General features: G+C 41.1%; 1 pseudogene; it reads right to left on the bottom strand.

Annotated features, from left to right (window-relative positions):
• Nucleotides 1–2338: 2338 nt before the first annotated feature.
• Nucleotides 2339–4003, bottom strand: LOC127345693 (glucan endo-1,3-beta-glucosidase GII-like; annotated as a pseudogene).
• Nucleotides 4004–22090: the final 18087 nt, after the last annotated feature.

The raw sequence follows: 22090 nt of genomic DNA, 5'->3' as shown, positions 1-22090 counted from the left end.
AGCTGCTGATGTGGACAGCTTGCATGTCAAGAGAAATCACTTAGTGAGGTTTCTTCCATTTATTTATTATATATACAACTAGCAATGTGGCCCTCGTAAATGCGAGGGCACCATCCTTACTCTTAATTTCACAAGTATATGCTTTAAAATTATTTATAGTCATGTATATCAATATTAGTAACAGTGTGGTATGATATTGTATGGTTTCGTAGCTACCAAAGATACTATTCAAATAAAATATCACATATGCATGCAACATCTATAATATTTAATCATCTTTACTCCATATTGAATCATTGCAGTGCCATTTCAATAATATCACACTAATGGTTATATGTCACATTTGTATGTGATACTATATATATCTAGAGGTAAAACTGATGTTACCACACCAATATCATTGTGCTTCATATTATTTTCCTTTGCATGCATTATAGTTTAATATAGGCTAACACTTAACATGATGTTTACCTATGGATGTGATACTTATTTAGGATGACCTACGTATTAGTCAGCTATAAAGATGTCCCATTAGATCGGTCAAAGGATGCTTTCTAGTTTTGCGAGATTTCGTAATATGTATATTTGTATTTTTCATTAATTGTAAAGACATTGCGTAAGAAAATTAATGCTGGTGATTCTTGAATGTATTAACACCGAAATTGGTAAAGAAATGAATTACACATTACTGCTATTATTTTCAAAGTTTTTGATTTATAGATGTGCCGACTTCAATGGAAAGTTATAATTTATTCTTCTCTAAAATTGTGTATATCTTTTAATATTTTCCAGTGTAATTAGATATATTTGAAAGTAAATTTATAGTTTACTTTTTGAGATCTTGTTATTTATCTCATAATTCTCAATTTAAGTAGCAATTCTTTTTATTTGGGTAATTTTTTTGTAGATTCGGTCATGCACGTGTATACAACAGTTATAGTTGGGCGTGCGTGTTCACGTACCGTGTGCTATTTTTGATCGGTACCACGTACTACATCGAGAAGGTAGTGAATTTTCTATGTATTGAAAGGTTAATCAATGATTTATCTTCTTATATTTTTTTGCTTCGTACATTACCTTTCAGAGCTAGCTAAATATGAATAGAACACTTTTACATGCCCCATTTTAAGTAGTGTTTAACATGGACTTTATTATGATTCACTCAATGTTACAACTTTCTCTTGCAATAAATATCTCGTAAAGCTTTTTTCAAAATTTGTGTACATATTTTATATTTACCAAAGTAAGTAAACATTTGAATGAAAATTTATAGTTTGTTTTCTGAGAGCTTATGTGTTTTTATTTATATTTTTAAATCTGGATTATCAAACCCTCATATATTATTTTTAGAACTACCTCACTTCATAAAAGGATGTCACAAGTTTATCTAAATTTAGATATATCTACGTACTATTTAGTATATTGATACATTCAAATTTATATAAATCTTTAACATCTTTTTATGAAAATAGAAAATAAATAATACAATAAGCTACATATACATATATAAGCTACGCATACATATTGCACCCAAAAAATAGCTCGCATACATATATGGACGAACGTGCTCGTATACATATATAGGATAGGCATGTAATCCTTTTCATGGGGAAACTACACATGTATTAACCGTACATATGAGAGTAATCCAAATATATATACATGCATGTGTAATATATGGGAGGCAACAAAGGACATTATGCATGCATCGAGCAGTCCATGTGAAAGCATGTGATCCATTGGTGCATATGTGCTTCACTTTTTTTTAGGCATTTCGTGTCTAGATATGCTAAGTTTAAGAGGCCACCTGTTTCATTGGACTCAACCTATTGGCTTCTTTGTACATGTCAGCCGTAATCTTTTTTTGAGGCGCAGATATTATACAATATCTTTTAATTTTAATCATAAATTTTAGATCTAACAATCTAAATAATTCACATGATGTGGTCTAATGTGGTATCTCTATTTTAAACCTCTGTATTGTGCTTTTAGTATATAATAGATTATACCCCTCGCAGAAATCAGTACTTCTTAGAAGTAACTTGTCCTTGGGCCTAACTTTGGCCGATTTAATTTTAGCCATTATATAGGCTATATATATACACATGTATATATAGTAGAATGCACATAAAATCTCTCAAAATATATTTAATGATTTCTATAATAAAATTTATTTAACATTACAGAGGTACATAGTTTTTTCTAAAAGCTAACTTTTCACTAAAGTTATACGCCATTTGTTTGAAATCGGAGCGAGTAGCTAGCAGTAGAGATGAATGGTCGCATTTCATCCAATGATCGCATCAAAACTTGCGGACACACATGCAAACGACAATCATTGGCAAAAGACACAACTGACTTCATTTCTTTATTTCTTCTCAAACCGATCTCACGGATACAAAACCACTGTGACACACACGTACAGACTCAACGAAAGACTACTGGTGTATACACATACACCACAACATGTAAGCCAACCACACACCACAACATCATGTACAGAGATACAAACTTGGAGAAATACACAGGAACGTTTAATCGGCGCATTCGCATTCCTACAGGCGCCTTATTCAAATCCCGAAATTATATACTTCCTCTGTTTCACGAAAAAGATATTTTAATATTGTCCAAATTTACATGTATCTATACATTAAATCATGTCTAGATATATGCATCTTTTGACAAAGTTAAGATATCTTTTTATAGATGGAGGAAGTATACATATATATGTACCTTAAGGTAAATGTTACTTACGTATCGACCCGTCCGGCTGGTTTAGAAGTTGATATCGTACGCCGACGACATGTCCGGGTTGAACAGCCCAAAGTGCTTCTCCGTCTCAGCACCTCCCTTCTCGTTCTCGTTAAACATAGCGAATATGTACGTCTCCAGCGGCTGCGGCACCTTGGGCGTGCCATGGGAGACGTGGTCGATCAGAGCCTGGTTGTACGCCTGCGCGTTACTAACAGTCGCAGCCGTTGCGCCAGCCGACGGCCACCCGCTCTCGGACACCACAATGCCCACATCCGCTGCCCCGGCGCTCTGGAGCGCCGCGTAGAACGTGTCAACGAGCGCATCGAACAGGTTCTGGTAGGCGAGACCGTTGTCATCCTGCACCACCGTGCCCGACGAGGTGAAGAGGGCGTAGTCGATGGTAATATCTGTGGGATTGCCCGTGTAGGCGAAGTAGGGGTACACGTTGGCGAGCAGCGGCGCACCCGTCTTGGCAAGGTACAGCGCGATGGGCGGCATGTGGGCGCTTTTGGTAGAGAAGATACCGTGGGAGGGAGGGTACCCCGTTGTCACACCCGACTGCACCGCCGTGGACACCTTGATTTGCTCGAAGCCGGCCATGGACAAGGCGGCGTTCATGTTCTGCATGGCTGGGAGGATGTTTTGCGCCCGCGGATCGTTGCCTTCCACCTCGTTGCCGACGGCGATGTACCTGATGCTCACGCCCGGGTAGGCCACGACGTTGTCTTGGACCCATTTGGACGCGGCGTCGGGGCTTGAGGCCATCTCGGCGAGCTGGTCGTTGGGTACGTCCACGATGAGGTCGATGCCGGTTCCGACGAGGGCCGCGAGCGTCTTAGCGTTGGCCTTATAGATGCGCATGCCGGTGATGCCCCTGGATACATAGAGCTTCACCACATCACTCGCCGACGGCATGGGGTCGCCTACAACGCCGTAGCACACGCCGATGGATCGCACCTCTGTCCGAGAACAAATTCGTCAACAATTAGACCATCATCTTCGATCTGAATTCTAATCGACGGTTCACTAGTTTGACACCGGTGATCAACATAAATATACACACGTATTAGCTTACCAGCTGGGATGGATGCGAGTATCCCGACGACCAACGCCGCGGCAAGCACAGAGGCAGCATGTTGTCGTGCCATCTTCGACCTTGCAGTTGAGTTGCTTCAGATAGCTGATGCTCAGCTCCTCTGGTACGTGTTGCTGCTGTAGGCAGTAGGTGTGCAGTAGCCCGATAGATGGATCTACTTTTGCATGGAAGTGTATCAAGCAGACATCCCCTATTTATACACGATTCCAAGAGCGCACAATGCTGGTTTGCCGAGCATTTTTTCCAAAAAAAAAAAAGATAAGTTGGCGAGTTGCTACTTGGTCAACTCTGAGTAACACAAGAAATATTTCCACCAAACTAAAGAATAATAATGTGCACTAGGTCTATAGTACAAGAAAAAACAACGCTGTTCTTAGATTCAATGTATTTTGAAAACCGTGGTATCAAAGAACTACAGTATCTACAAAACCACGAATGGGATTTTACGAGAAAGAACTACCAACGAACAATACCAGGGATGTGTAGATGTTTATTTACTATAAGAAAATTAACATGCATGGCAAGGTAATCTACGGATTGTTCACTCTTTAAGTGTGCTATCTCCCCCCTTCTCCCTCATGCCATGGAAAGACATTGGGCAATAACCACCACGATAGGCACTTTAGTAGTATCTGCGATCCATACCTAATTGTAAATTTGTAATGTGCCTTTGCCTTTTATTTTGTTTTTTTGTACTTTTGAACTTGTGCAGCTATATGTATCTTGGTTATGTAGAGGCTGGTTGTACATACTCGAACTTTAAATAATAAACCACCCATTATCGACAAACAAAATCGGCCCTATAACAAACCTTGATGATTTTATGATCTAAAAATATGATAATCTCATGCTTGGAAAATGGTGCTACTTATTATATTTTTAACCCATATGCTTTAAGATTCTAATCTCCATAGAGAAAGAAACACACAGTCAGTGCTTGATATCGTGGACGCACTCATGGGAAGATAGACCTAGTAATAGTTTCCAAATACTGAATCCCAAAAAATTTGCAAAAAAGACATGCAAAAAAAATATTGTTGTGTTTTCTCCTCAGTCGGACAAGATATCGATGCAGAATTCTAGCTCGGCACTGCGAATTTCTTCCTTATTGGCGAATATCTAGTATTGAGGCGATCCTGCATCAATACCCCAAAGCAACATGATTTTGAATTAAAATTTCAATAATAAACTCGAAAGTTGCTTGGGTGAAACCCTAGCTACCCCTCTCCCCAGCCCAACCCCCAATCCAGCAGGTTGCCCATGAGCAAATCCCACTCATTGGACGACATCAGCATCAGGCTCTCGCCTCTTATGTTTGAGGGATCTACGGCCGACGGTGTTGCTTTCGGCGGAGTTTGGAGAAAGGGGAAGTGGCCTCGGAACCTTTTGATGGTTGCATGGCTGCAGCGGCTGCGAAGGCAACGGCTATGGGTGTGGCCTTGGAACCTTTTCCACGTTTATACAAGGATCAAGTGACATTTCCTATTATGTTGTATGGAATATCTATCTGCGAGCAACTGGCCTTGTCAAAAAAAATTGTGAATTTTTTCATATTTTTTTAATTTATATTGTATAGCGTGTAATTTGGGGTAGAGTTTATTGTGTGTAAACAAAAGTTACCACCCGACAATAAAAAGTGCAATTGTATATGTTGTCGGCAATCGAAACAAGTTGGTCACTTGCTTTTACATGGTAAATGAGGCGCCAAGTCTAGTTCATGCAACCGAAACCATTCATGTAGTAAGAACCAACATATGGTTGGATGATTTTTTCTTTTTAACAAATGGTTGGATGGTTAGGATTGTAGTGGCACCTTAGTCCACCAGAGTTTAAATTCTAAGTTTATAACTTTGGAGTCTCGTATAAAGGTGGAATATTCTTCAGTGAGAGACAACGTTCCCGTCGATAACGAGATGTTTGTTGATCAATTTCTTAGACTATCTCTCGAAGGTACTCATAGGGGTAGGGTGTGCGTGCATATATTGATAGGGGTGAGTGTATGCACGTATTTGTGATCATCTGCGTCTATATTATGTTTCGCAAAAAAAAAAAACATACGTGCAGCTGCCAGGTCTTTATACCCCTGTTTTGATTTTTCTTCTCACATTTTCGGCTATATATTCCAATTAATATATTCCCGCCGTCCATAAAAAATATACTGAGCAACTTTTGTTTCGAACGGAGGGATCAGTAAAGTGTCCTAGGTATGTTAGTTCATAATATATGTAAAGATAAATGGCCTCTTTAGATGATGAAATCATTTATGTTGTAGCCAAACGCAACAAGTTTCTCTTGTCCGTATGGACACAGTTATGCATTATAACCGACCTGGTAAATAGGGTGACTTCGACATACCCGATACCATGTTTTCAACTCTTGATATCTCTTGTTCCAGTTTTCTTCTGTCTTTTTGGGCCATAAATTAAATTCATATTTCAGAGTTTCATACGGATTATATTGGAGTATAGAGATTAGACAGCAGATCATCTATCTATGCGGTGGTCAATGGAAACAACTTAAAGTGCTATGTGTACGTATGGATTATATATGGATCTTGATTATAGCGGATTATTTTTCAAATAGGATGACTGTGAAGGATACCAAGTCTTCATACTTTTTGTTTGAGCTTTTCCTTTTGACATTTCTCCATCGTATATTAAAAATTTATATTGCAGTATCGTCTAGGTTAGCGTGGATAAATAATGTTGTCAGTTTCTAAATCATATCGGGTCCAAGGGGCGACCGATATAGGTTGCTCTATTTTATCAACCCAATTGTTAACGATAGTTGACATGCTAATTAATTAGGGTGCCCTCATGCAAGATAACCTGATACAATGATACCAGTCCGATCCTAGCGTTCTTTGACTTAGGGCCGACCACCACATCGCCGTTGGTTTGCGTGTTTACCATAGATGGAAAGATTATACTACTTGTAGGTTGGGAATATTTGATCAACGCAATTGTATTCATTGAGGGGTTGTGTATTTATATACACGTTACAAGATCTAACCGACCTACAGACTCTATCCACGGTAGTTACAAACAAAGGTAACGTGGAGAGTTAGGCTAGCTAGAGAAATACAACCGAATACAAATAGAGAGACGTGATCGTCTCTAACACCCGCGCGCAGTCGAAGCGTCATCAGAGATGATGCCGAGGCTGGACCGAAACTTCTCGAAGCTAGTTGTAGGCAGTCCGTTTGTCATGATATCAGCAAGCTGCTCGGTCGTAGGAACATGAACCACACGATACTGACCAAGGGCAACCTTCTCACGAACAAAATGGATATCGAGCTCGATGTGTTTTGTCCGGCGATGATGAACGGGGTTGGCTGATAAGTACACCGTGGATACATTGTCGCAGAAGACCACAGTTGCCTTGTCAACCGGGCAGTGAAGCTCACCAAGTAGTTGATGCAACCAGCAACATTCAGCAACCGTGTTTGCCACAGAACGATACTCAGCCGCCGCACTAGATCGAGACACCGTGGGTTGTCGCTTGGAAGACCAGGAGATTAAACTACCACCAAGATAGATGCAGAATCTAGACATTGAACGGCGAGTATCAGGGCAGCCTACCCAATCAACGTCGGAGTATGCTGCAAGCTCGAGGTTGGATGAAGCCCGGATGACAAGACCATAACCAGAAGTGTCATGGATGTACCTTAGTAGACGCTTGACGAGGCCCAGTGTATATCATGAGGTGAATGCATATGTAAACAAATCTTACCAACAGTATAGGCAATATCCGGGCGGGTCAGAGTTAAGTACTGGAGAGCGCCAGCAATACTACGGTAGAAAGAGGCATTAGTAGCATCAGCACCAGAGGTAGTGGAGACTTTGGGCTTTCTATCCACAAGAGTAGACGCACCCTTGCAATTGGACATAGCAGCACGGTCCAATATTTTTTTTTAGCATAACGTTCTTGAGAGAGGAAAAACCTAGAAGATGTGCGGCGGACATTGAATCCAAGAAAGAAGTGCAAAGGGCTAAGGTCTTTCATCTTGAACTCAGACTGAAGTTGCTGAGTAATGGAGCGAAGGAACTCTGTCGAGGAAGCCGTATGTATGATGTCATCGACATAAAGCAACAAGTATGCAGTATTGGAGCCATGGCGCATGACAAACAGGGAAGTGTCTGAACGTGTGGTGATGAAGCCAATGCTACGAAGGAAGTCCCCAATCCGAGTGTACCAGGCCCTAGGTGCTTGACGTAAGCCATAGAGCGACTTGGCGAGAAGGCACACATGGTCTGGTTGCGCAGAACTGTCAAAACCTGTTGGCTGTTGGCAGAAAACCCTCTCGGTCAATACCCCATTGAGAAACGCATTGCTGACATCAAGCTGGTGAACAGGACAATTCTGTGAAGCTGACAGATGAAGTAATGTTCGTACCGTGGCCGGCTTAACGAACGGGCTAAAAGTTTCACCAAAATCCACACCCTGGCGCTGATTAAACCCGCAGACTACCCAGCGAGCCTTGTACTGATCCAAAGAACCATCGTGATGCAGTTTATGACGAAACACCCATTTGCCGGTGACAACGTTGGCTTCACGAGGGCGGGGAACCAGGGACCAAGTACCATTAGCCACTAGAGCATCAAACTCTTCTTGCATTGCAGCAAGCCAATTTGGATCACGAATGGCAGCCCGTGCAGAGGAAGGTAGCGGGGAGAGCAATTTCGACGTAGTAGAGGTGACACCAACATACTTGGGGTTTGGCTTGAAGACCCCGTGAGACGACCAAGTGACCATGCGTTGAGGACGAGGCACATCACGGACATGGTGAGGGCGCGGGGAAGATGGCGGTGATGTCTACGGGTGCTTCTATTCTTGTAGACAGTGTTGGGCCTCCAAGAGCAGAGGTTTGTAGAACAGCAGCAAGTTTCCCTTAAGTGGATCACCCAAGGTTTATCGAACTCAGGGAGGAAGAGGTCAAAGATATCCCTCTCAAGCAACCCTGCAATCACGATACAAGAAGTCTCTTGTGTCCCCAACACACCTAATACACTTGTCAGATGTATAGGTGCACTAGTTCGGCGAAGAGATAGTGAAATACAAGTGGTATGAATGAATATGAGCAGTAGTAACGGCGCCAGAAAAGTGCTTGCTGGCGTGCAGTTGATGGTAGTAATATTGCAGGAAGTAAACATGAAGTAAAACAGTAAACAAGCGATGATTGCAGTATTTGGAAACAAGGCCTAGGGATCATACTTTCACTAGTGGACACTCTCAACATTGATCACATAAATAAATAAGTTCTCTTCCTTTGTGCTACATATACTCTTGTTTGATAATGAACACCATTCGTTGTGTAGGGCTACAAGAGCTCCCTCAAGCCGGAGTTAACAAGCGCCACAACATTCGACATTCATATTTAAGTAACCTTTAGAGCATAATAGATCTTTGCAATTTAAACCGAGTACTAACATAGCATGCACACTGCCATCACACTATGAAGGGGGAATAAATCACATCAATACTATCATAGTAATAATTAACTCCATAACCTACAAGAGATTATGATCATAACCTACGCCAAGTACTACACGATGCACACACTGTCACCATTACACCGTGAAGGAGGAATAGACTACTTTAATAACATCACAAGAGTAGCACATAGACTAATAGTGATACAATGCTCATCATATGGATCTCAATTATGCAAGGCAATTCATGAGACCATTGTATTGGGGTACATGAGAGAGAGATTAACCACATAGCTACCGGTACAGCCCTTAGCCTCGATGGACAACTACTCCCTCCTCATGGGAGACAGCAGTGGTGATGAAGATGGCGGTGGTGTCGATGGAGAAGCCTTCCGGGGGCACTTCCCCGTCCCGGCGGCGTGCCGGAACAGAGGCTCATGTCCCCCAGATCTTGGCTTCGCGATGGCGGCGGCTCTGGAAGGTTTCTCGTACCGTGGCTTTTCCGTATCGAAGATTTAGGTCAGGGACCTTTAAATAGGCGAAGAGGCGGAGTCGGAAGGCTGACGAGGCAGCCACACAATAGGGCGGCGCAGCCCAGGCCCTGGCCGCGCCAGCCTGGCGTCTGGTGGCCCTGTGGGCCCCCTCTGCTGGCTCTCGGGTGTTCTGGAAGCTTCGTGGAAAAATAGGATGCTGGGCATTGATTTCCTCCGATTCCGAGAATATTTCCTTACTAGGATTTCTGAAACCAAAAACAGCAGAAAATAGGAACTGACACTTCGGCATCTCGTTAATAGGTTAGTTCCGGAAAATGCATAAAAACGATATAAAGTGTGAACAAAACATGTAGGTATTGTCATAAAACTAGCATGAAACATAAGAAATTATAGATACGTTTGAGACGTATGAAGCATCCCCAAGCTTAGTTCCTACTCGCCCTCGAGTAGGTAAACGATAACAATGATAATTTCTTAAGTGACATGCTACCAACATAATCTTGATCATACTATTGTAAAGCATATGAAGTGAATGAAGTGATAGTAAAGATAATGACTAAACAACTGAATCATATAGCAAAGACTTTTCATGAATAGTACTTTCAAGACAAGCATCAATAAGTCTTGCATAAAAGTTAACTCATAAAGGAATAGATTCAAAGTAAAAGGCATTGAAGCAACACAGAGGATGATTAAGTTTCAGCAATTGCTTTCAACTTGTAACATGTATATCTCATGGATAGTTGTCAACATAAAGCAATATAACAAGTGCAATAGGTAAACATGTAAGAATCAATGCACACAGTTGACACAAGTGTTTGCTTCTAAGATAGAAGGAAGTAGGTAAACTGACTCAACATAAAGTAAAAGAAAGGCCCTTCGCAGAGGGAAGCAGGGATTAAATCATGTGCTAGAGCTTTTTAAGTTTTGAAATCATATAGAGAGCATAAAAGTAAAGTTTTGAGAGGTGTTTGTTGTTGTCAACGAATGGTAGCGGGTACTCTAACGACCTCATCAACCAGACTTTCAAGAGCGGCTCCCATGAAGGACGTTATCTCTACCAACAAGGTAGGTCATCCCTCTTCTCTTTTGTTTACACATGTACTTTACTTTAGTTTTTTTTATTTTTATTTTTTAGATGACACTCCTCCCAACCTTTTTCTTTCACAAGCCATGGCTAACCGAATCCTCGGGTGCCTTCCAACAATCACATACCATGAAGGAGTGTCTATTTGCAAAATTAAGTTGCTTACTGATGAATCAGAGCAAAAACATGTGAAGAGAATTATTAATGCAAGTTAATTAATAGGGGGTGGGAACCCCATTGCTAGCTCTTTTTGCAAAGTTATTGGATAAGCGGATGAAGCCACTAGTCCATTGTGAAAGTCTGTCAAAAGTAAATGACAAGATCGAAAGATAAAACACCACATACTTCCTCATGATCTATAAAACATTGACACAAATAAGAGATAATAGCTTTTGAATTGTTTAAAGGTAGCACATGAAGTATTTACTTGGAATGGCAGAGAAATACCATGTGGTAGGTAGGTATGGTGGACACAAAGGGCATAGTTTTTGGCTCAAGGATTTGGATACACGAGAAGAATTCCTCTCAATACAAGGCTAGGCTAGCAAGGTTGTTTGAAGCAAACTCAAGTATAAAACGGTGCAGCAAGACTCACATATGAACATATTGTAAGCATTATAAGACTTTACATCGTCTTCCTTGTTGTTCAAACACCTTAACCAGAAAATATCTAGACTCTAGAGACCAATCATGCAAACCAAATTTTAACAAGCTCTATGTAGTTCTTCATTAATAGGTGCAAAGTACATGATGCAAGAGCTTAAACATGATCTATATGAGCACAACAATTGTCAAGTATCAAATTATTCAAGACATTATACCAATTACCACATGCAGCATTTTCTGTTTCCAACCATATAGCAATTAACGAAGCGGTTTTCAACCCCGCCATGAACATTAAAGATAGAACTAAGAACATCAGTGTTCATATGAAAAAGCGGAGTGTGTCTCTCTCCCACACAAGCATGAATTTATTCAGAGAATGAAAATAATAAAATGAAAATAAAAGCACACAGACGCTCCAAGTAAAGTACATATGATGTGACCGAATAAAAATATAGTTTCAAGAGAAAAAACCTGATAAGTTGTCGATGAAGAAGGGGATGCCTTGGGCATCCCCAAGCTTAGATGCTTGAGTCTTCTTGAAATATGCAGGGATGAACCAAGGGGGCATCCCCAAGCTTAGACTCTTCACTCTTCTTGATCATAGTATATCATCCTCCTCTCTTGACCCTTGAAAACATCCTCCACACCAAACTCGAAACAACTCATTAGAGGGTTAGTGCATAATCAAAAATTCACATGTTCAGAGGTGACACAGTCATTCTTAACACTTCTGGACATTGCATAAAGCTACTGGAAGTTAATGGAACAAAGAAATCTATCCAACACAGCAAAAGAGGCAATGCGAAATAAAAGGCAGAATCTGTCAAAACAGAACAGTCCGTAAAGACGAATTTTTTTGAGGCACTGGACTTGCTCAGATGAAAATGCTCAAATTGAATGAAAGTTGCGTACATATCTGAGGATCACGCACGTAAATTGGCAGATTTTTCTGAGTTACCTACAGAGAGCCCTGCCCAAATTCGTGACAGACTGAAATCTGTTTGTGTGCAGTAATCCAAATCTAGTATGAACCTTGCTATCAAAGACTTTACTTGGCAAAAAAATGCAATAAAATAAAGATAAGGAGAGGTTGCTACAGTAGTAACAACTTCCAAGACACAAATATATAAAAAAAGTACTGTAGTGATATAAACACATGGGTTATCTCCCAAGAAGTTCTTTCTTTATAGCCATTAAGATGGGCTCAGCAATTTTAATGATGCTCACATAAGGATGAGAGTTGAAGCAAAAAGAGAGCATCAAGAAGCAAATTCAAAACACATTTAAGTCTAACATGCTTCCTATGCATAGGAATCTTGTAAATAAACAAGTTCATAAAGAGCAAAGTAACAAGCATAGGAAGATAAAACCAGTGTAACTTCAAAAATTTCAGCATATAGAGAGGTGTTTTAGTAACATGAAAATTTCTACAATCATATTTTCCTCTCTCATAATAACTTTCAGAGGCATCATGAACAAACTCAACAATATAAGTATCACATAAAGCATTCTTATTCACATGCATAAAAGTATCATTACTCTCCACATAAGCATAATCAATTTTATTAGTTGTAGTGGGAGCAAATTCAACAAAGTAGCTATCATTATTATTCTCATCATCAAATATAGGAGGCATATTGTAATCATAATTAAACTTATCCTCCATAGTAGGCGGCACAGAAAGACCACTATCATTATAATCATCATATATGGGAGGCGTATCATAATCAACATAAACTTTCTTCTCAATACCCGGAGGGCTAAAGAGATCATTTTCATCAAAACCGACCTCCCCAAGCTTAAATTCTTCCATAGCATTAGCAACAATGGTGTTCAAAGCATTCATACTAATAACATTCCCATTAGCATGCATAAGTTCCATGGGTTTTTTAATTTTCTCTTCAAACACATCATGTCCTAATTCAAGATAAAGTTCATAAAGATCTCTCATTTTGTTGTTGTCTTCCATTAAGCCTTACTAGTGTAAAACAAGAGACAAAAAGATGCAATTGCAGGATCTAAAGGAAATAGCTTCGAGCACACACACAACGGCAACAGAAAAGTACTTAGTTACCTGGGACCGGAGTATGAATGCCTTTTACCTTTCCTCCCCGGCAACGGCACCAGAAAAGTGCTTGATGTCTACGGGTGCTTCTATTCTTGTAGACAGTGTTGGGCCTCCAAGAGCAGAGGTTTGTAGAATAGCAGCAAGTTTCCCTTAAGTGGATCACCCAAGGTTTATCGAACTCAGGGACGAAGAGGTCAAAGATATCCCTCTCAAGCAACCCTGCAATCACGATACAAGAAGTCTCTTGTGTCCCCAACACACCTAATACACTTGTCAGATGTATAGGTGCACTAGTTCGGCGAAGAGATAGTGAAATACAAGTGGTATGAATGAATATGAGCAGTAGTAATGGCGCCTTGAGAAAAGTGCTTGTGGCGTGCGCTTGATGGTAGTACTATTGCAGGAAGTAAAGATGCAGTAAAACAGTAAACAAGCGATGATTGCAGTATTTGGAAACAAGGCCTAGGGATCATACTTTCACTAGTGGACACTCTCAACATTGATCACATAAATAAATAAGTTCTCTTCATTTGTGCTACATATACTCTTGTTTGATAATGAACACCATTCGTTGTGTAGGGCTACAAGAGCTCCCTCAAGCCGGAGTTAACAAGCGCCACAACATTCGACATTCATATTTAAGTAACCTTTAGAGCATAATAGATCTTTGCAATTTAAACCGAGTACTAACATAGCATGCACACTGTTACCATCACACTATGAAGGGGGAATAAATCACATCAATACTATCATAGTAATAATTAACTCCATAACCTACAAGAGATTATGATCATAACCTACGCCAAGTACTACACGATGCACACACTGTCACCATTACACCGTGAAGGAGGAATAGACTACTTTAATAACATCACAAGAGTAGCACATAGACTAATAGTGATACAATGCTCATCATATGGATCTCAATTATGCAAGGCAATTCATGAGATCATTGTATTGGGGTACATGAGAGAGAGATTAACCACATAGCTACCGGTACAGCCCTTAGCCTCGATGGAGAACTACTCCCTCCTCATGGGAGACAGCAGCGGTGATGAAGATGGCGGTGGTGTCGATGGAGAAGCGTTCCGGGGGCACTTCCCCGTCCCGGCGGCGTGCCGGAACAGAGGCTCCTGTCCCCCAGATCTTGGCTTCGCGATGGCGGCGGCTCTGGAAGGTTTCTCATACTGTGGCTTTTCCGTATCGAAGATTTAGGTCAGGGACCTTTAAATAGGCGAAGAGGCGGAGTCGGAAGGCTAACGAGGCAGCCACACAATAGGGCGGCGCGGCCCAGGCCCTGGCCGCGCCAGCCTGGCGTCTGGTGGCCCTGTGGGCCCCCTCTGCTGGCTCTCGGGTGTTCTGGAAGCTTCGTAGAAAAATAGGATGCTGGGCATTGATTTTGTTCGATTCCGAGAATATTTCCTTACTAGGATTTCTGAAACCAAAAACAGCAGAAAACAGGAACTGGCACTTCGGCATCTCGTTAATAGGTTAGTTCCGGAAAATGCATAAAAACGATATAAAGTGTGAACAAAACATGTAGGTATTGCATAAAACTAGCATGGAACATAAGAAATTATAGATACGTTTGAGACGTATCAGGCGGTTGTCGAGCCGTTGATGCAGAACTTAAGGGTGTCGATGTAGACTCGTGGGTGGCATCGAACTGGTGGCGGTGTGTGAAGCAGTCGGAGCGACATCATCCGGGTTTGTATCATAGACAGGCAAGGTGTCCACAGCAGGTGTCGAGGTAGGTGATGATGGTGTCATAGGGGACACGATGGTAGCTGCTGTCGAGGCTGGGGATCCATGTGTGGGCGAGGCCGGGGCAGGCGAGGATGTTGTCGTGGCAGAAGGAGCCGCGGAATTCGCTGCCTCAGTAGCGGACGACCGGGAATTTCCTGCCGCGGCAGCCATAGGGTCCGAGCCAGCATGTGAGGGTGCCGGGGGAGTAGCATCCTGGTACCGGGCCGGCGGCCGCAAGGTGCGATGAGGCCGCAATGGTGCCATCAGTAGGGGGCCTCGTCAAAAGGGGTGGGGCCCGAGTGTGTTGATGATGAGTCGGCAAATGTATCCCTGAAAGGAAAATGTGTCTCATCGAAATAAACATGACGAGAAGTTAGTATGCGACGAGAGACCGAATCATAACAACGATACCCATGATGTTCAGAAAGATATCCCAAGAAGATGCAAGCAACAAAACGTGGAGCAAGTTTATGAGAGGCAGTGGAAGTAGTGTTAGGGTAACAAAGACAACCAAACACCAGAAGATGCTGATAATCAGGTGGCGAGCCAAAAAGGAGTTCATGTGGGGTTAAGTGTTGGCGAGGTTTGCAAGGACGAAGATTAAGAAAATAGGTGGCGGTGTTGAGGGTTTCAGCCCAAAAACGAGGAGGAAGGAGCGCATGAAATAACAAAGCACGTACACTATCATTAAGAGTGCGGAGAATGCGCTCGGCGGGCCATTTTGCTGAGAGGTATAGGGACATGTAAGGCGCAGACGAATGCCGTGTTGAGAGAAAAATGCACGAGAAGTGTTATTATCAAATTCGCGGCCATTGTCAGTTTGGAAGAAAGAATTGGTGTTGAAATTGAGTGGTGACGAAAGCGTGAAAAGAAGAAAGAGCAAGGAACACGTCGGACTTGCGGCGTAAAGGGGACCTCCATGCATAGTGAGAGAAGTCATCTAAAATAACAAGGTAAAATTGAAACCCTGAGATACTTTTAACTGGGGACGTCGATACATCGTAATGAAGAAGTTCAAAAATAACACTAGCTCTAGACGCAGATCTTCTATCTCTAAATAGGAGACCCCACTACCTAATTTCTCTGCCCTCTCAGCCCTCCACGTAGCCCCCTTTTTTTCAGTATGCCCAGGCAGCGTGCCCGGCTAATTCTCCTGGTTTGTTTCTGTCTTCCGCCGGTGTAACAGGTTACGGATTTAGCACATGTCCATCCGGCCGGTCTGCTTCCCATGCAGCCTATTCATTGTAAAAGACCGCACGAGCTGGCCAATTGGTATACTCCGTTCGCCTCTACCCGCAAAGAAATTTACTCAACTATTAACGCTTTCTTTGTCAAAAGATCTCTAGAATGGCACACTCTTCCTCTGCCGACGATCTCCTATCACCCCGGCCCCTTCCACTCCCACTAATAACTCACTACAATAATGGCGCAATACGCCAAGGGCCTTTTATACGCCGACGGCAAAAAATCGGATCATCGGCATATGGCCCGGCCAGGCCAGCCAGTCAAAACGACCCTCGGCGTAGCGTTGCTGTCGGCGTAGTGAGGTCTACGCCGAGGTCAGCCCTCAGCATAACTTTGTACATAGGCGTAGACAGGGCAACGCCGACGGCCACCCTCGGCGTAGGCCATCCTTCGAATTGTCTAATTTTTTTAAAATCATAACTAATTCATATGACGTTAGAAAAAATATATATAAGGTATCAAAATGTTCAGAAAAACATCCTCTATCTGTTTATGTCAAAATTATGCATATTTGAATCATGTACAGTACCATGTTAACATAGTAACAATTTTAACATTTTCTTATATGTCATGGGGTTCCCATTTTGGCCAGATGGCAATTTAAACGAACTCAGAAAATTCCGTGGAGCCGCATAGTATCATTTTATGTGTCCTAATAACCACTCCAAAATTCGAAATTGGGATACATCAATTATTTTGGAAAAACATTTATGAACAGGGCTATCAAGTCCGAAGTTCTATGGCTTTTAGGGGAAATGAGTAGGAAACGGCCCGTGACACCGTATAGTTTGTCAGAACGAGGCCATATTTGGCACGTGTGTGGGCCCTGGGATGGAAAGCAATGCTCCAGATGCGGATTTCCAATCTGGCCCACGAGCGATGGTTTTTCATTTTCTAGGTGCCAAAATATTTTTTTGTGCAGCAGCTACATGGGGTGAATTTTAGTTTTGAGCGAGATCTCCACGTAGTGGTTGATACGTCTCAAACGTATCTATAATTTCTTATGTTCCATGCTAGTTTTATGACAATCTCACATGTTTTATACACACTTTACATCATTTATATGCATTTTACGGCACTAACCTATTAACGAGATGCCGAAGCGCCAGTTCCTGTTTTGTGCTGTTTTTGGTTTCAGAAATCCTACACAGGAAATATTCTCGGAATTGGATGAAATGAACGCCCAGGGTCTTATTTTTCCACGGAGTTTCCAGAAGACCGAATGAGATACGGAGTGGGGCCACGAGGTGGCGACACCACAAGGCGGCGCGGCCAAGGAGGGGCCCGCGCCGCCCTATGGTGTGGGCCCCTCAAGCGCCTCCCGACTCTGCCCTTCCGCCTACTTAAACTCTCCGTCGCGAAAACCCTACTACCGAGAGCCACGATACGGAAAAAGTTCCAGAGACGCCGCCGCCGCCAATCCCATCTCGGGGGATTCAGAGATCGCCTCGGCACTCGCCGGAGAGGGGAATCATCACTGTAGGGCTCTACATCACCATGCCCGCCTCCGGATTGATGCGTGAGTAGTTCATACTTGGACTATGGGTCCATAGCAGTAGCTAGATGGTTGTCTTCTCCTCTTGTGCTATCATGTTTAGATCTTGTGAGTTGTCTATCATGATCAAGATCATCTATTTGTAATGCTACATGTTGCGTTTGTTGGGATCCGATGAATATGGAATACTATGTCAAGTTGATTATCAATCTATCATATATGTGTTGTTTATGTTCTTGCATGCTCTCCGTTGCTAGTAGAGGCTCTGACCAAGTTGATACTTGTGACTCCAAGAGGGAGTATTTATGCTCGATAGTGGGTTCATGCCTCCATTGAATCTGGGACAGTGATAGAAAGTTCTAAGGTTGTGGATGTGCTGTTGCCACTAGGGATAAAACATCAATGCTTTGTCTAAGGATATTTGTGTTGATTACATTACGCACCATACTTAATGCAATTGTCTGTTGTTTGCAACTTAATACTGGAAGGGGTGCGGATGCTAACCCGAAGGTGGACTTTTTAGGAATAGATGCATGCTGGATAGCGGTCTATGTACTTTGTCGTAATACCTTGATTAAATCTCATAGTAGTCATCATGATATGTATGTGCATTGTTATGCCCTCTCTATTTGTCAATTGCCCAACTGTAATTTGTTCACCAAACATGCTATTTCTTATTGGAGAGACACCACTAGTGAACTGTGGACCCCGGTCCATTCTTTTACATCTGAAATACAATCAACTGCAATCTCTGTTCTCTGTTGTTTTCTACAAGCAAACATCATTCTTCACACCATACGTTTAATCCTTTGTTTACAGCAAGCCAGTGAGATTGACAACCTCACTGTTAAGTTGGGGCAAAGTATTGTGATTGTGTTGTGCAGGTTCCACGTTGGCGCCGGAATCCCTGGTGTTGCGCCGCACTACACTCCTTCACCAACAACCTCACGTGGCCTTCATCTCCTACTGGTTCGATAACCTTGGTTTCTTACTGAGGGAATACTTGCTGCTGTACGCATCACACCTTCCTCTTAGGGTTCCCAACGGACGTGTGCTTCACGCGTTATCAAGCTCTTTTTCTGGCGCCGTTGCTGTGGAGATCAAGACACGCTGCAAGGGGAGTCTCTCACATCCAATCTCTTTACTTTGTTATTGTCTTGCTTTACTTTACTTTATTTTCTGTCTTGTTTGCTTCTTATATCAAAAACACACAAAAAATTAGTTACTTGTTTTACTTTACTTTATTTAGTTTGCTTTACTTATTTTTATTACTATTAAAATGAATACTCCTGAGAACACTAAGTTGTGTGATTTCACTAGCGCCAATAATAATGATTTTATATGCACTCCTATTGCTCCACCTGCTACTACAGCAGAATTCTATGAAATTAAACCTGCTTTACTAAATCTTGTTATGAGAGAGCAATTTTTTGGTGTTAGTTCTGATGATGCTGCTGCCCATCTTAATAATTTTGTTGAACTTTGTGAAATGCAAAAGTATAAGGATGTAGATGGAGACATTATAAAACTGAAATTGTTTCCTTTCTCCTTAAGAGGAAGAGCTAAAGATTGGTTGCTATCTTTGCCTAAGAATAGTATTGATTCATGGACTAAATGTAAAGATGCTTTCATTGGTAGATATTATCCTCCTGCTAAAATTATATCTTTGAGAAGTAGCATTATGAATTTTAAACAATTGGATAATGAACATGTTGCTCAAGCATGGGAAAGAATGTAATCTTTGATAAAGAATTGCCCTACCCATGGACTAACTACTTGGATGATCATCCAAACCTTTTATGCAGGACTGAATTTTTCTTCACGGAACCTATTGGATTCAGCTGCTGGAGGTACTTTTATGTCCATCACCTTAGGCGCCGCAACAAAGCTTCTTGATGATATGATGATAAATTACTCTGAATGGCACACGGAAAGGACTCCACAAGGTAAGAATGTAAATTCTGTTGAAGAAACCTCCTCCTTGAGTGATAAGATTGATGCTATTATGTCTATGCTTGTGAATGGTAGATCTAATGTTGATCCTAATAATGTTCCTTTAGCTTCATTGGTTGCTCAAGAAGAGAATGTTGATGTGAACTTCATTAAAAGTAATAATTTCAACAACAATGCTTATAGGAATAATTCTGGTAACAACTATAGGCCATATCATGCTAGTGGTAATCCTTATGGTAATTCTTATGGTAGATCTGTTTTGCCTAATGAGGAAAAGATGCTAGAAATTGAAAGAGCTACTAAGAGCTTTATGCAATCACAATATGAGCAAAATCAATTGTTTACTAAAACTATGAATGAACAATCTGCCTTGTTGAAAAATATAGGGAATCAACTTGAAAATTTGAATATGGAGATTTTTGGTTTGCAAACTAAGCTTTCAAATGCTGAAAACCGAATCTCATACATGTCTGAGTCACAATCTTCTTTAATTAATAAAATGGCTGCTAAACCTGAGGATAATGATAAACAAATTGTTGCTACAGCAAACGCTATCCAAGTTTGAATTAATGAAAATATTAGATTGATTGCTGAATTGCATGCTAGGTGGGAAAGAGAAGAAAAATTTGCTAAAGAGAATAATGTAGCTAAAGTTTGGACTATTACCACCACTAGTAATGTTGATGCTTCACAAGTTGCTAAACCTCCTACTATCAATGGTAAAATAATTGGTGCTGGCAATGTTTCTACTCCTAATGCAAAGCGTGCAAAACTGCCTGAAACTGCTGAAATTGTTTGTGATAAAACTGCTGAAATTTTTCAAAATATTGGGGACAATGATCCCATTGCTGTAGATCATAATGGTTTAGATTTTGATGATTGTCATATCTGAAGTTATTAAGTTCTTACAAAAACTTGCTAGAAGTCCTAATGCTAGTGCTATAAATTTGGCCTTTACAAAACATATTACAAATGCTCTTATAAAAGCTAGAGAAGAGAAATTAAAACTTGAAACTTCTATTCCTAGGAAGTTGGAAGATGGTTGGGAGCCCATCATTAAGACGAAGGTCAATGATTTTGATTGTAATGCTTTATGTGATCTTGGTGCAAGTATTTCTGTTATGCCTAAGAAAATCTGTAATATGCTTGACTTGCCACCATTGAAAAATTGTTATTTGGATGTTAATCTTGCTGATAATTCTACAAAGAAACCATGGGGAGGATTGATAATGTTCGCATTACGGTTAACAATAACCTTGTCCCCGTTGATTTTGTTGTCTTGGATATTGAATGCAATGCATCTTGTCCCATTATTTTGGGAAGACCTTTTCTTCGAATTGTTGGTGCTATTATTGATATGAAGGAAGGGAATATTAAGTATCAACTTCCTCTCAAGAAAGGTATGGAACACTTCCCTAGAAAGAGAATGAAGTTACCTTTTGATTCTATTATTAGAACAAATTATGATGTTGATGCTTCATCTCTTGATAATACTTGATTCACACTTTCTGCGCCTAGCTGAAAGGGGCGTTAAAGAAAAGCGCTTATGGGAGACAACCCATTATTTTACTTCTGCACTTTTGTTTTATATTTGAGTCTTGGAAGTTGTTACTACTGTAGCAACCTCTCCTTATCTTTACTTTATTGCATTGTTGTGCCAAGTAAAGTCTCTAATAGTAAAGTTGATACTAGATTTGGATTGCTGCGCAGAAACAGATTTCTACCTGTCACGAATTTGAGTAGATCTCTCTGTAGAAGAATCAAAAAATCTGCCAATTTACATGCGTGATCCTCGGATATGTACGCAACTTTCATAAGTTTTGAGCTTTTTCATCTGAGCCTGTTAAGTGCCTCTAAAAAATTCGTCTTTACGGACTGTTCTGTTTTGACAGATTCTGCCTTTTATTTCGCATTGCCTCTTTTGCTATGTTGAATGGATTTCTTTGTTCCATTAACTTTCAGTAGCTTTGGGCAATGTCCAGAAGTGTTAAGAATGATTATTTCACCTCTGAATATGTGAATTTTTGATTATGCACTAACCCTCTAATGAGTTTGTTTGGACTTTGGTGTGGAGGAAGTTTTCAAGGATCAAGAGAGGAGGGTGATACAATATG

Source organism: Lolium perenne, chromosome 3 (genome assembly GCF_019359855.2).
Source record: "Lolium perenne isolate Kyuss_39 chromosome 3, Kyuss_2.0, whole genome shotgun sequence".
Taxonomy (NCBI): domain Eukaryota; kingdom Viridiplantae; phylum Streptophyta; class Magnoliopsida; order Poales; family Poaceae; genus Lolium; species Lolium perenne.
This window is presented reverse-complemented; position numbering and strand designations above follow the sequence as displayed.